The sequence below is a fragment of the Lissotriton helveticus genome, chromosome 8 (assembly GCF_964261635.1).
Source record: "Lissotriton helveticus chromosome 8, aLisHel1.1, whole genome shotgun sequence".
In the NCBI taxonomy this organism is placed as follows: Eukaryota; Metazoa; Chordata; class Amphibia; order Caudata; family Salamandridae; genus Lissotriton; species Lissotriton helveticus.
In genome coordinates this window covers 1,020,020,977-1,020,034,745 of record NC_136069.1, presented here as the reverse complement: position 1 = coordinate 1,020,034,745, position 13,769 = coordinate 1,020,020,977, and the positions used below count along the sequence as shown (strand labels likewise).

Below are 13,769 nucleotides of genomic sequence, written 5' to 3'. Positions count from 1 at the left end.
TGCGGACATGAAACCCTTAAGATAAGACAATGTCATCCTATGCTAACAAGCACATTAAACTGCAAGTGCCTAAAGATAACATGTTTATGGCCACACAGTTTGAAGGTTTATTATATCTGTTATGACAAGGACCAACGTGGCCGCTATACAAAAGGAAGCTTCGAAAAGAAAATGCAGTATTCAGGAGCCGAGTTGCCAGTGGAATTAACAGATTATGAATAAAATACGGTAAGCCAAAGAAAGAAAGAAGAAAGATAAACAGGGACCATAGAACAGATGACCGCGTATCAAAATATTACCGCCAGCACATGACGAAAAGCGTTTGCCATCAAAATGTATTACTATCACTGCACAAAACACGTTTGGCGCCGCTGCTTCCTGTAAAGGAAATCAAGCCGTCTCACCTATGCTTTTGAGGTCAGTCGAGTATAAGGTACATCAAATCTGTAAGCAGCGAAAGCTCATTTGACGACTATTGACTCGCTAGAACAGGCACCACATTACAACGCCGGGTGGCTATACTCTCCACAAAGCATGTGATTGGCTAAAAGATAGAAAGCACCCGCCCAATAAGGAAGTGATTATCCTCCGCGCTCCGGAAATGACCGCTTCAGCCACTCTATGGTCGTCAATATGCGATTTCCATTAGAGAATAAATATTATTGCGTCTCTATGTAGCACGTTCACCTCTAGCTTTGTTTCAGCTTTTATTACTCCAGTAAGACGTAAATGAATCTCGAAGCAGTGATCCCCTTGGCTGCAGTGCACCAGACGGAAACCCTCAGCAGCGCTTTTGGTGCGTGCATTTGGCCACAGATTCCATTATCCGTGCTCGACGCCTGCAGAGTCCAGGGAGAGGTTGTGGCGTAATGGCCAGAGCCGCCGCCAAAGCGGACTAGGTTCGAGTCTCGGCGTTGGAACAACATCCTGTGATTCTGGGCAAATCACTTAATCTCCCCGTGCCTACAAACAATTAAGGTGACCTTGTGTAACATAACTGGTGCTCGTGTATTTTATTTAATTTATTTAATGCAGTTGCATATAGCACGAACTTTACCCAAAGGTGTCAGAGCGCTTTACAAAAGAACTAGGTAAGTACCATTAGGTACACAACATACACTAAGCATTCAAACAAGTTGCATATATAATAATAATAATAATAATCCACATTTGTATAGCGCACAATCAGGCGCGGTGCGTCCATTGGGGCGTAGGGGCGAAGCCCCACTAAGCCCCATGGACCCACCACGTCGTCACTAGAAGCCAAACACAATTATTTTAAAAAATCGCGCTATCTGCCGGCCGGGAAACCGGGAGACACCCGACCTTCCCGGAGTGCGCAAGGGGGGGTGGGGGGGGGGGATCGGCTGCTGCAGCTGCGCAAGTGTATTTTTGGGCACAAACATGCCCGCGCATGCGCAGATCGTTTTCTTGTGAATTCCCCCTTAGAGAGAGGACCAGGGGGCGGGCCGCAGCCCCCGGGGTTACACAGGGCGACTGGGCGAGGAGTCATGGTGCCCCCCAGCCAATCCTGGAGAAGGATTGGCTGGTCACTACATAGCTCGGTTACATAACCCCTGACGGATAGCACGGCCGACTTTGGTGCTGGGAAACCAGGTTCGAGCCTCTTATCGAACCATAAAAATTTATACATGACTTACTTTGGTGTTAAATAAATAGATATTTTAAAAAACAAATAAAAATGATGTTCCGACTAAGGTGTGAAATTGGTGTCGAATAAATACATGTTTTTAAAAACAATTAATATTAATCATGTATCATTGGTGCTGGAGTACAAGGTTCGAGAATGGTATTAAACACTGACAAGCTGTGTGCAAGTTATATGGTCATAAAAATACATGAATGATGGATGCAGGATGGGTGGATGCATGAATGGATGCAGGATGAATGATGGGTGGATGAATGGATGGGTGGATGCATGAATGAATGATGGATGCAGGATAGATGCAGGATGGGTGGATGGGTAGATGAATGAATGATGGATGCAGGATGGATGCAGGGTGGATGGATGGGTGCATGAATGAATGATGGATGCAGGATGGGTGGATGGATGGATGGATGATGGATGAATGATGGGTGGATGAATGGATGGGTGCAGGATGGATGGGTGGATGGATGGGTGCATGAATGAATGATGGAAGCAGGATGGATGGGTGGATGGATGGGTGCATGAATGAATGATGGATGCAGGATGGGTGGATGGATGGGTGGACACATGAATGGATGCAGTATGAATGATGGGTGGATGAATGGATGGGTAGATGCATGAATGAATGATGGATGCAGGATGGGTGGATGGGTAGATGAATGAATGATGGATGCAGGATGGATGCAGGGTGGATGGATGGGTGCATGAATGAATGATGGATGCAGGATGGGTGGATGGATGGATGGATGATGGATGAATGATGGGTGGATGAATGGATGGGTGGATGCATGAATGAATGATGGATGCAGGATGGATGCAGGATGGGTGGATGAATGAATGATGGATGCAGGATGGATGCAGGGTGGATGGATGGGTGCATGAATGAATGATGGATGGATGGATGGATGGGTGGGTGGATGCAGGAATGGATGCAGGATGGATGATGGATGGGTGGATGGATGGGTGGATGAATGGATGCATGATTGAATGAATGATGGATGCTGGATGGGTGGATGGATGCAAGGTGGTTCGGGCTCGCTCGCTGCGCTCGCTGCGCTCGCTGCGGTGCAATATGCAAATTAGTTTACGCCCCACCACTTTCAAATGTCACCAGCCGCCCCTGCGCACAATCACCCGTTAGGGTCTCTAGGCGCTGGGGGCCGTCGGGAAGATTAAGCAAGCTATTGCCCAGAGTCGCATGGTGCTGGGCTAACCTGCCGCCGGAGCCGGGGATCGATCCCCAGATTCCAGCGTCAGTCGCCCTGGCCGTGGCGCCACACCTCTCCCTATATACAGTTACAAAGTTACACAAGAACGACTGAGCATGCTAACAAGTTACATATATGCAGTTCCAAATCTAACTATTTGCATATATATTTTATTTTTGCAGATTTATATAGCACTAACTCAACTCAAAGGTATTGGAGCACTTTACATGAGCACCAGTTACATTACACAAGGACACATTCATTTTTAGGTCGAAGCCTGCGTTGCAGCGCATGCGCTGCTGCAGGCGAGAGTTCTTGTAAGCAAGAAGGGGCATGAAACCACGCCCCTTCTGCCATTGGCCGGCCTCGCGAAACGGAGGCCTGCCATTGGACAATGCCCCTGTTTGGATGATTTGTCCGGCTGTGATCCCGTCTTTTGAGGACTCGGTGACGTGACTTACAGTGTCGCAAGCGTATTCTCTGAAATATCGCCATGGCAACCATGAGTCAGGTCACCAGTCCGGGAGGGGCTGGATTAATTATCGCGTTTCCGGCAAAAAAAAAAAATTCTTTCGCATTTTTGCAGGCATTCCTACGCGTTCCTCGGCGGTGGAGGAGGTAGGGGAGAGGCGGTGCTGGTTTTCTCTCTCATCTTTGACAAAGGCATCCTCGTGTACTTTCGCTTATTCTCTCAGGCATCAGAATCCAGGTGTACGTACAGTTCGAGTGGATTATGTCAGTCTCTTTGTAGTTCACTGGCCCATTCCATGGTGTTTTGCTCTCTTAATGTCCCCCGAAAGTTTTCCTTGTTGCTTATTAGTCTCATTGTGGTCGCCTCGCTTATTCCAGGTGCGCACAAAGTTCTCACGGGGTTGAGTTACAATCCTGGCTATTCCTCGTAGCACCCCCTGCGACTCCCCGGGTCCTCACTCACCTATGGCTTGCATCCTGCACAGTGGTGGCTGACTGCCCATGGACCCGCCCCCTTGTACCGGCATTGTCCGACGCCTGCTTTCTCCTGGGGACTGCGGTTTGCTTTGCACATATCAGGCTGCTGCTCCCTGCCTTCCTTCCCTCCGCACGCCCACACCTGGGTGATGTCCGCAGCGCCATGCAGGGCAGAGGAAGGGCGTCTCGGACAGGAAGTGCAGCGTTGGACAATCCCGCAGCGGCTGCAGCCTGGGTTTGTCACTTCATTGAAGCAGCTTGACCATAAAGTGCTGTGGTGAACGCTCGTGCAAACGTCAGCGTATCCACAGCTTGTGAAAAGTGCGGTCTGTGAAAGGCTATGCAGACTGTGCAAATGAAATGAAAGTGCCATGGATATAGCCTTATAAAATTATTTCAGTGTGTATGGTGCTTTAAAGTGCACTGAACAGTTGGTGTGAAACGCACGGAGTCTGTAAAGTGCTTTGGTGATAGCCTGTCTATATAAAGGCGCCTGGTTGGCAGTACTTTGGGTAGGGAGAGTCTGTATGTTAGGCACTATGTAGTGTCTGTAAAAAGGCTCTGCAGCCAGTTTGCACTTACAGCGGAGCGTCCTTAATGCGTTTAGAAACACTTTTATTAAAGCCGTTCGGTGTGTTAAGTGTTTTAAATCCAGATTGTGTAACATAGATGGTCCCATTAAAGTGCACTATTAACGCTTTAAACCTACCCCCCTCCAACAAACAACTTGACACCCGCCTGAAAAGCAAGCTAATCTCTGAGTGATTCAGGTGAGCGGTAGTGTGTTTGGGATGCGCTGAGATTTTGCTTTCAGAGGCCAGTCACAATTCTGACGTAGACAGATTGAGACTGACCCCTGAACACAAAAGGGGTTCCCTGTTGCTCATTTTATTCACAAGTAGCAGAAAGGATGCCGCATTTCTTTCCACCCAGGGCGCTCTCCTGGCGAAGGACGACTCTGACTTTACGGTGCTTCATGTTCTCTTGCTAAGTACTGGATTCTAATAAGTAGCGTGAGCGGAGGTGAGTGGATGAAATGTGGAAGAAATATGCAGCCCACAGTCAATTGCAAATAGAAATGAAGGTATTGACATGGGTTGGTTGGGCTGCTTACATAGGAATACCTTCGATCACGGGGATGAAGACAACTTTCCGATTTATTTTCAGTTTATTTGCTTCTGATGTAAAAGAATATAGCAAACGCATCCAAGGAGAAAACAATTACTTAAGAAAAGCGTGTCCTCTTACCAGTAATCGTGAAAGCAAAATAGGCGTTTGCCAAAGTCAAACTCACTCTCTACTACTCACTCCTCACTCTCTACTACTCTCTACTCACTCTCTACTACTCACTCTCTACTACTCACACTCTACTACTCACACTACTATTCTCTACTACTCACTCTCTACTACTCTCCACTCACTCTACTACTCACTCTCTACTACTCTCCACTACTCACTCTCTACTACTCACACTCTACTACTCACTCTCTACTACTCTCTACTACTCACTCTCTACTATTCTCTACTACTCACTCGCTACTCCCTCTCTACTACTCGCTACTCACTCTACTCTCTACTACTCACTCTACTATTGTCTACTACTCACTCTACTACTCTCCAGGAGTAAAATACATATTTACAAAGTTGACCTCATGTGAGTACTAGATGTCCGTAAGGGTCAAGAAATTTGTTAAATTATTGCAGGAAGTGCCTTTGGAGGAGGAGAGTTTTAAGATCATTTTTGAAGTTCTGGAGAGAGGTGGTGGTTCGGAAGGATGGAGGAAGTCAGTTCCAGATTCTGGTCGCATTACCAGAGGGATTGAGCCATAAATCTTTCCCCTTTGAAGGTAGAAGGTTTGAGCAGTAAGTGTTCCGCATTGCATTAAGGTCTGCAGCCTCCAAAGATTTTGAGTTTATTAGCCAGATAGTGTGGGGTGTAGGAGTGCAAGACTTTGTAGGTGAAACAGGCAGTCTTGTAAATTGACCTTGCTTCGATAGGAAGCCAGCCAAGAGACAACAGTAAGGGTGTGATGTGATCATTTCTTTTAGCCCTATATACGAAGTGAGCTGCTGAGTGGAGGATGGATTTTAGAGGGGAAAGGTGGGATTTGGGGAAGCCAGCAAGGAGAGAGTTTCAGTAGTCCAATCTGGAAAGTACCAAAGATTGGACCAAGGTTTTTAGGTCTTGTTCAGGAAAGAATCACCAAACCCCCCAGAGAAGGCGCATTTGGTATTGTGCATTCTTGGTGATGGAATTGATATGGGACTGTAAATTGAGCCTTTTGTTTAGGATGACGCCTAGAGATTTGGCACTGTCAACAATGATAGGTTTGTTGTTGAGAATTTCCAGATTGTTCATCCAAGATTGGATAGGAGGAGGATATAGTGAGGTCGGGAGGAGAAAGAATTCTATTTTGGAAAGATTCAGAATTAGTTGATGAGTTGACAGCCAGTGGTGGATAGAGTTGAGAGTGGTGTTGAGGATTGAAATGTCATGAGTGGAAGATACCTTTAGGTAGATTTGGGTATCATCCGCATATAAGTGATAATGGATCCCAGATTTCTTTAGGAGATTACCCAGCGGTTCAATGTAAAGGTTGAACAGTGTGGGTGCGAGGATCGAGCCTTGAGGGACGCCTTGTCGAACAGCCATTGAAGTGGAGAGACAGTTTCCTATTTTGATCATCTGGGATCTGCCTGAGAGGAATGATTTGAACCATTTGAGCACTGAGCCTTCAAAACCCACTCTTAGCTTTAAAGTGTTCAGAAGAGTGTTGAGATTAACATTGTCAAAGGCTGTGGATAGGCCCAGAAGGATCAGGATACTAGATTCACCGGAGTCAAGTACTCTCAGGGCATCATCGATCACTTGAAGTAGGGGCGTTTTGGTACTGCAGCCTTGGGTAAAAACAGATTGGAATTCATCAAGGAGGAAGTTGTCCTTGGTGTGTTAGGAAAGCTGCTTCGCCACACAACTTTCTGTAATTTTAGTAATAAAAGGGAGGTTGGTGATAGGACAGAAGTTGTTGAGATTTTTCGCATCAGCAGAGGTTTTCTTAAGAAGTGGAGTAACCTGTCCTGTTTTAAGGGCAGCGGGAAGGGAGCCTCGGTTGAGGAAGAGGTTTATCAGACTGGTCCAGTAGGAGAATGTGTTGGAGTAAAGGTCGATGGCAATGTCAATGGGAATGGGGTCGATGGAATGGTTAGACGGTTTAGTTTTTAGAATGCTTTCAAGGAGGGCAGTTTCGGTGATGGTGTCAAAGTTCTGCAGGGTCGGATGGGTAACCTGATCCACAAGTGATTTTACTTCATCATCAAAGAAAACTGCAAATTCTGCCTTTATATGGGGGTGGGGGGTTGTCAAATATGGTGGGAGAGGGAGAGATGTTGGTGGTTTTGATAAGGTCAAATAACTTTTTAGGCCTGTTTTTGGCAGAATCGAGTAGGGTTCTGAATTGCATCGCTTTGTCATGGAAGATGTGTTTGTGATAACAAGATCTAGTGAGGCAAAGATTTGATGGATGGGGGGTGGAAGAGAATGTGTCTCCATAGCTTCCCAAAGCCCCTCAAGTTTTTTCTTTCTTCGTAGAAGGCTTTATTGAGGGAAACATCCTTTACAACGCAACTTTTACCACGCAGTGCCTTTACGACGCAACTTTTACAACGCAAACCATTACAACGCATTGCACTGGGGGGCGCTCTAGGATAGGGAATAGGTTTAATTTACTATCCAACACCTTCCCTACTATCCACGGGGACTGGAGTTGGAATAGTAAATTAAACTATTCACTATCCAGCGCCCCAAAGCACTATGTGTTGTAAAGGCATGCGTTGGAAAAACAGCGATGTAAAGGCATGCGATGTAAAAGCATGCGTTGTAATGTCATACATCCCTTTATTGAACCACGGAGCAGAAGGAGTGAGTCTTTTCTTCTTACTTTGCAGTGGAGCAACATTATCAATTGCAGCTGATAGGCTCGTGAGACATTGTGGGGTTAGGTCGTTAACATCAGAGTAGGGGTCTAAGATTGGAAGTGAGCTCATAGCAGTGTTGCACAAAATGTCAAGGTCAATGCTCTTGAAGTTTCAGAAAAAGGTAGTTGTTCTTTTAGGTTGGCCAACAGAATGAAATAGATGCAGAGAGTAGGGGATGAGGAAGTGATCTGACCAGTCTACAGGTATATGCTCATCAGAAGTTAGCATAGCGGCTTTGGAGATAACAAGGTCGAGGATGGAGCCCCTAGAGTGAGACGGTTTTGTGTTACGCTGAACCAGATTATTTCCTAAGAGAAAAGTGGCAAGCCTGTTGGCCGCTGAATCTTCCCTATTGCCCCAGTGAAGATTAAAATCTCCAATAAAAATCTGTTTTTTGCTTTGCGAGCATTGGTCGCTCGCAAAGTCGGTGAATTCCTCTGTGAAGGCGGAGCTGTCACCAGACGGGTGATAGATGGTATGAAACCTGACAGGGGAGTTTTGCTGTATTTGAAGCTCCAGAGAAAGGCATTCAAAGGAGCGGAAAGAGCTTCTGGGAAAAGCTTTGAACTGAAGATAGCTGCTACACCTTCCCAACATTATCTACTCTATTATTCCTGTGAATGGAATAGTCAGTGGGTAGCAGAAGATGGAAAGAAGAATGAGAAGTGTCATTAAGCCAGGTCTCAGTGAGGAAATGTATATCCACGCTGTGGAGATTAGTGATCTTGGAGATTTCCAGCTTGTGTTTGTTTGCGGATCTACAGTTGTGAAGCAGACAATGAACCTCATAGATGACTGTTATGGTGAAGGGGGAGTCAGGGCTTTTAGGGGTGATAGGGATAATGTTCATGAGAATAGGTGGATTGAAGGATTGAAGATGGTTGCAATAGTGCAGTGATTAGCTTTAGCTGGAGAGGAGAAGCTTTGGGGCTTGGAGTTGGAAGAATTATAGCTAGTCAACAGGTTGGAAATGTCAGTTGGTGACAGATTGAGTGATGCTTTTTTGGGGCGTGGGAGCAGGGTACTCCTCCGGAGTTTTGGAAGTGAGTGCTCGCAAAGGGAAGTAGGGATTTGGGAGAGTGGACATTTTGGTACTTAGGTGGGAGATGGTTAGTTCAAGCTGGGAGATAAAAGAGATGAGAAGTCCTAGTGTATTTTCTAGGGAGAGCAGAGTTGTAATGCTCGGTTGTACGATGGGTACGGAGAGGGGGGGTTAGCTTGAGAGGGATAGCATGGAGATGGGGTGGATGCAGGAATATAGAATGGAGGGAGACTCGTCAAGAGATGTTGATTGGAGGTTATTGTCAGTGTAGCTAAGGAGAAGAGAGAATTATCTGGATATACATTGAGTAAAATAGGAGTATCGACTTCTGACTGAGAAGGAGAAAGGTGGGGTCTGTAGTGAGAGGACAGGGGGGATAGAAGTGGGTCATAGGAAGGCAGAAAGTCAGGGGGAGAGAAGAGGGAGAGGTGGAGAAGGTGCGTAGGCTGGGTGCAGTGAGTGTATGGGGCAGGAAACAAGCATGGAAACAAGCATGAAAAGGGTGGTAGCCCTGGTTATAGAGAGTGTAAAGTTCAGCTAGGTTAGGGAAAAGGGGGGGGGAGGTTGTCATAAGGGGAGAGAGGTTCAAGCTGCAGTTGGGGGGGGGTGGAGAGAAATGAAAGGGGTTTGTCCAGGATTCATAAAAAAGGGGGAGGGGGGAGGTATGGAGGGGAGGATAGAATGGAGAGCATAAGATTGAAAAGTTACTGTGGGAGCTGGGAAGTCGGGATGTTGGAAAGATGGATTTATTAAGGGGGTGAGGGGGAAGGGGGGCATTAACCTGGCAAGGGGGAAGGTCTCTGTGGAATTCAAGACTATACTAGGGGTGTAGAGGAGGGAGCAGGCCATTGGCTGGGAAGGAGTGTTAAGGGTAGCATCCTAAATGGGGAAGGCAGGGTTGGGGGAGGGGTGTAAATGAGGACGCAGGCCATTGGCTGGTAAGGAGTGTTGAGGGAAGCATCCCAGATGGGGAAGGTGGGGTTGGGGGTATGTGAATCAGGTGTGAAGGAGGGGAATGGGACTGCCAGGGGGAAGGCTATGTCCCAAGGGAGGACTGAAAACTGGAGTCCCGGAGGGTAGGGTGAGGCGAGGGAGAATTGAGGGAGGAGGAAGATGAAGACTGCGAAATGGTGTTCTAGTGCAGTGGTTCCCAAACTTTTTCAACCCATTGCGCCCTTGGCTTGTTGGCTGTGGCTCTCTATTATGCAAATTATTTTTGCGGGTGGATGGCCTCGGGAGTACTTACACTTTTCTCCATGAAAATAATTGGGATAAAGTTGGGTCATGTACCCCATGACATGCCTAACAGTCATGGGGTACTCCTGTAGTGTAGAATGGGATGAAACACCTAGTTCAGTTGGGACATGTATCACACACAATAAATGTCCATTCTTTTATAAGAAGAAAAATTACTTAATTTACTTCAGGAAGATGTACTTTATAACTTCAGGAAGCCAAATATGCGTACAGGTCACCACAAACATTGTGTGGGTGTTGGAAGAAATAAAGCCACACAAATGAGGTTGCATTGAATTCAAGCATTTAAACAGGTAGGGACGCCAAACTGAATATGCCTTCTAAAACAACCAGCTCCACCAACTGTCCGTTCCAGCCATCTACAGCCTCCCAAAACTCCAGAATCAAGAACAGGAGAACACGCTCTCAATAACACAAGTAAGCATAAGTAAGCACTACTTACAAATAACAATAACAGTTAATAAATAATAATGCTTACCTATAATATTGTTGTAGAGCCTTTGAGGCAACTTCTTAGGAAAGGTGTGTCTTTCGTTTTGGTGAAGGAACAGATGTAGCTTTTGAGAAAGTCGAAGTATTTAGTTATGCGCTGTTAATAAAGAGTGCTCTGCTGCCATCTGGTGGATAAAGAGGTTTCATGCTTTTACCAAATAACTCACATTTATGTGATGTTACCGGCAATTTATGGCTTGAAATCGAAATTCTGAAACATTTGGAGCTCTGCGCCCCTGGCTAGTCTGGAGGGCCAACCAAGAAGCCACGGCGCACAGATTGGGAACAACTGTTCTAGTGGATAAGGGCAGGTGAGAGGGATTTGAGGGAGGAGTTAAAAGAGGAGTCTGGAGAGATCGTAATGCCAGGGATGGAGAGCAGGGATGGAAGGAAATAGGTGGTCGGAAAGAGAGAAATTAGTGTCTTTGGCCTGGATCAGGACTTCGCCGTTGTAAAGCGAGATATTGAGTGAGCCATCGAAACAAAGCTGAGGGGGATATTTTTAGTTGGAGCCCATGTGGGATATAGGAGGAGGAAGTAACGTTGAGGGAGTTATTGAAAATGGTGGCCGAGAAAGAGATGTTGCGGGTGAAGAACATGAGGTCAGTTTTGAGCCTCCCATAACGACCACTATGGTGTTGGTCAACAAAAAGGGAATCAGGAAATTGTTCAAGGGTGTTGCGTTTGAACCTTTTTGCTGATGCTTTCAACAAATTGGGGGGGGGGGGGGAATGATCTTGAAACAGTTGGCTCCAGCCTTCACTCATTTGGAAGACATGTTTGTAAGATGAGGAGGTTGAAGGGAGGGAGATGTGGGGGAAGAAGAGAAAGCCATGAATGAAGTGAAGGCAAGTAGAAGCAGAAGGAGAGGATGGCACATTATTCGGGAAGAGTTAAGTCAGAAAGGTGAACGGAGGGGAAGGACAATGAGTAGAACCGTTGTTCCCTTATGAAGTCTGCAATGGACGTCGCAGGTCAGACTTCACTCTCGGGTGCTGCGTCTCTGTGCATCACAGTCGCCAAGTTGGAATCAGGCAGCGGCGGGGATCTCTTCGCCAATCTCACTGATTGCGGTCCCCCACCAACTAGGAGTCGCCTGAGGGGTGTGGGCCGCCGCTGGCGGTTGTGACCATCAAAATCGAGGGTCGATGAGGCTCTATAGACATAGATTTGGTCAGGATAATTGTCGGTCCTTGCGGCGCTTCGGGACGGCACATCTACTCATCCATGTTGATAGCTGATAGTTCATGACGGCAGCTTGGCTGAAGCAGGGTCTGCAAGCTGGATGGGGTCACCTGTGTGGCGCTGGAGTTAGAAGTAGGTGAGTCCTGAAGTGGGGCAGGGGTTCGCAGAGAATACACGGAGACTTATTATCAAGCTATTAGCGTAAACGTAGTAAACGTGCACCGTCCCCTTTCACGAGTGGTGTTGCACGTTCAAGCCACAAAAGTATCTGGAATCAGGCCGGTCCAAATGGCCATCGCTGGAGAACCATAAAAAAATAAAAATGAAAAAAAGCAGTTGACCAATCTAAAAATGCTGCTATTCCTGGAGTTAGGTCGAGGAGCATCAGCCCAATACAAGATGACCGTTGCTCTTTCAGTTTTATTTGCTAGATTGTTCAGAAGTGATTAGGGAGAAGAGGGTTTAAGGACAAACCTCTTCTATTACTATAGAATTAAGCGAGTACTTAAAATGGATGCCAGGCGTTCATGGTTCTCCAACATGGAACCTCTGAGAACTTTGGTGATAGTGTGCAGCAAGGCTTCCATAAAAGTGATCTGGCGAGAAAACCACATCAGGGGGGGCAAAAGAACCCAGGGGAATCTTGCCCGGGGAGGGGGGGGAATCAATGCAAGAAGGCTTTTACTGGGCAGGTTACCACCAACTCACCCGTTGCTCAGTCGAACCTCTGCTGCCTCTCCCGATGTGAAGCACCACTCATCCCACTGAATCCATTGAGTTGTAAAGGGCTCCAATACCTTTGGGTCGAGTTCATGGTATATAAAACTGCTAAAAACAACTATGCAGCTGATTCGGGTGAGAGACTACAAAATTCAAGGTTAAACGCAATTCCTCTACAGCTGACACGGACTGGTTTTGTGCGACTCGGAGTATGCTCTGCCAGTAACCTGCTCCTGCAGGTGAGCGTACATCTGTCACACTCTTTCAGCCTGCCATAGCCCTTTCTCTGTTCTCTTTCCTGACAGGTGATGAAAAAGGTATATTGCATTTTTCTTATCCAGTCCTGCAGCAGCATACTTGAAATCCCCATACATGCCAATAGACCCGAATCGGGCCTCAATAGAAGTCAATTGGAGAAATATATTCTCCCTATTATTATTTTTAAATCTCCAAATGTAATCTTCTAAAATGTTGGCATGTATGCGCTCGCTCAGTATCACAGATGGACAACCATTTCGACCTTCCAGTCTACAGTTGCCACTTTTCCCAGAAAAAAATACCGGCCATTGTAGTGTCGTCCCAAGCCTCGGTACCTGCTAATGACTATGCCTTACATGGAGCTTACTTGATTCTTCTCAAACTCAACATTCTAAATCAGCCTTCATCGCATTCTGCGCTAATACCAACGACCTAGCTCCACGGATTCCATCAGGAGCCAAAGGGGTTCTGTCATTTCTAATTTGCAAGACACTACATAGCCCATTCTGTTAAACGAAAAAGCAATTTTGTTTACAAAATATACATATACTCAATTGAATCTCTTCACTCAGTCTTTTTTGCACTTTAGTTGTTTGAGCTGAACCTGTAACTGGGAACTGCCACCATCACTATCTAAGATCTGTGTTGATGATGGAAAGGCAACAGCAGTCACTGGTGCATCAGATTTAATCTCACCTTCAATATGTGGGTCTAATTAACATGGAGTTAAACACCGAAAGTGAGAAGAGTCTGTGGTAATTGACCTCCCAGGGCACTGGGCAGTCACCTTGTTTCCCTTTCTAGTCACCACTTAAAAAGGTTTTGCATCAAATTGAGCATCAGATTTTGTTTTCCACATCTGGTGTGCGAGCACTTAATCTTCTCTCCTAAAGACGATGTTCTTCGCATATTTTGTTAGCATACTCTTTCATCTTTGTTTCTGGACCAAGTTCCTTTCACGAATTGCATTCTCGTTTTTCTCTCTCTGATTGGTCCAATGAGGTATCTTGGTTGT

General features: G+C 46.3%; 1 protein-coding gene across 1 annotated transcript in view; it reads right to left on the bottom strand.

Moving 5' to 3' along the window:
* GEMIN8 (gem nuclear organelle associated protein 8) overlaps positions 1-543 on the bottom strand; it is a 194,904-nt gene extending 194,361 nt beyond the window's left edge. Inside the window, exon 1 of the mRNA XM_078657849.1 lies at positions 405-543. The gene's annotated coding sequence lies outside the window, so the exon portion shown is untranslated. The remainder of the gene's footprint in view (positions 1-404) is intronic.
* Between the last annotated feature and the right edge of the window lie 13,226 nt (positions 544-13,769).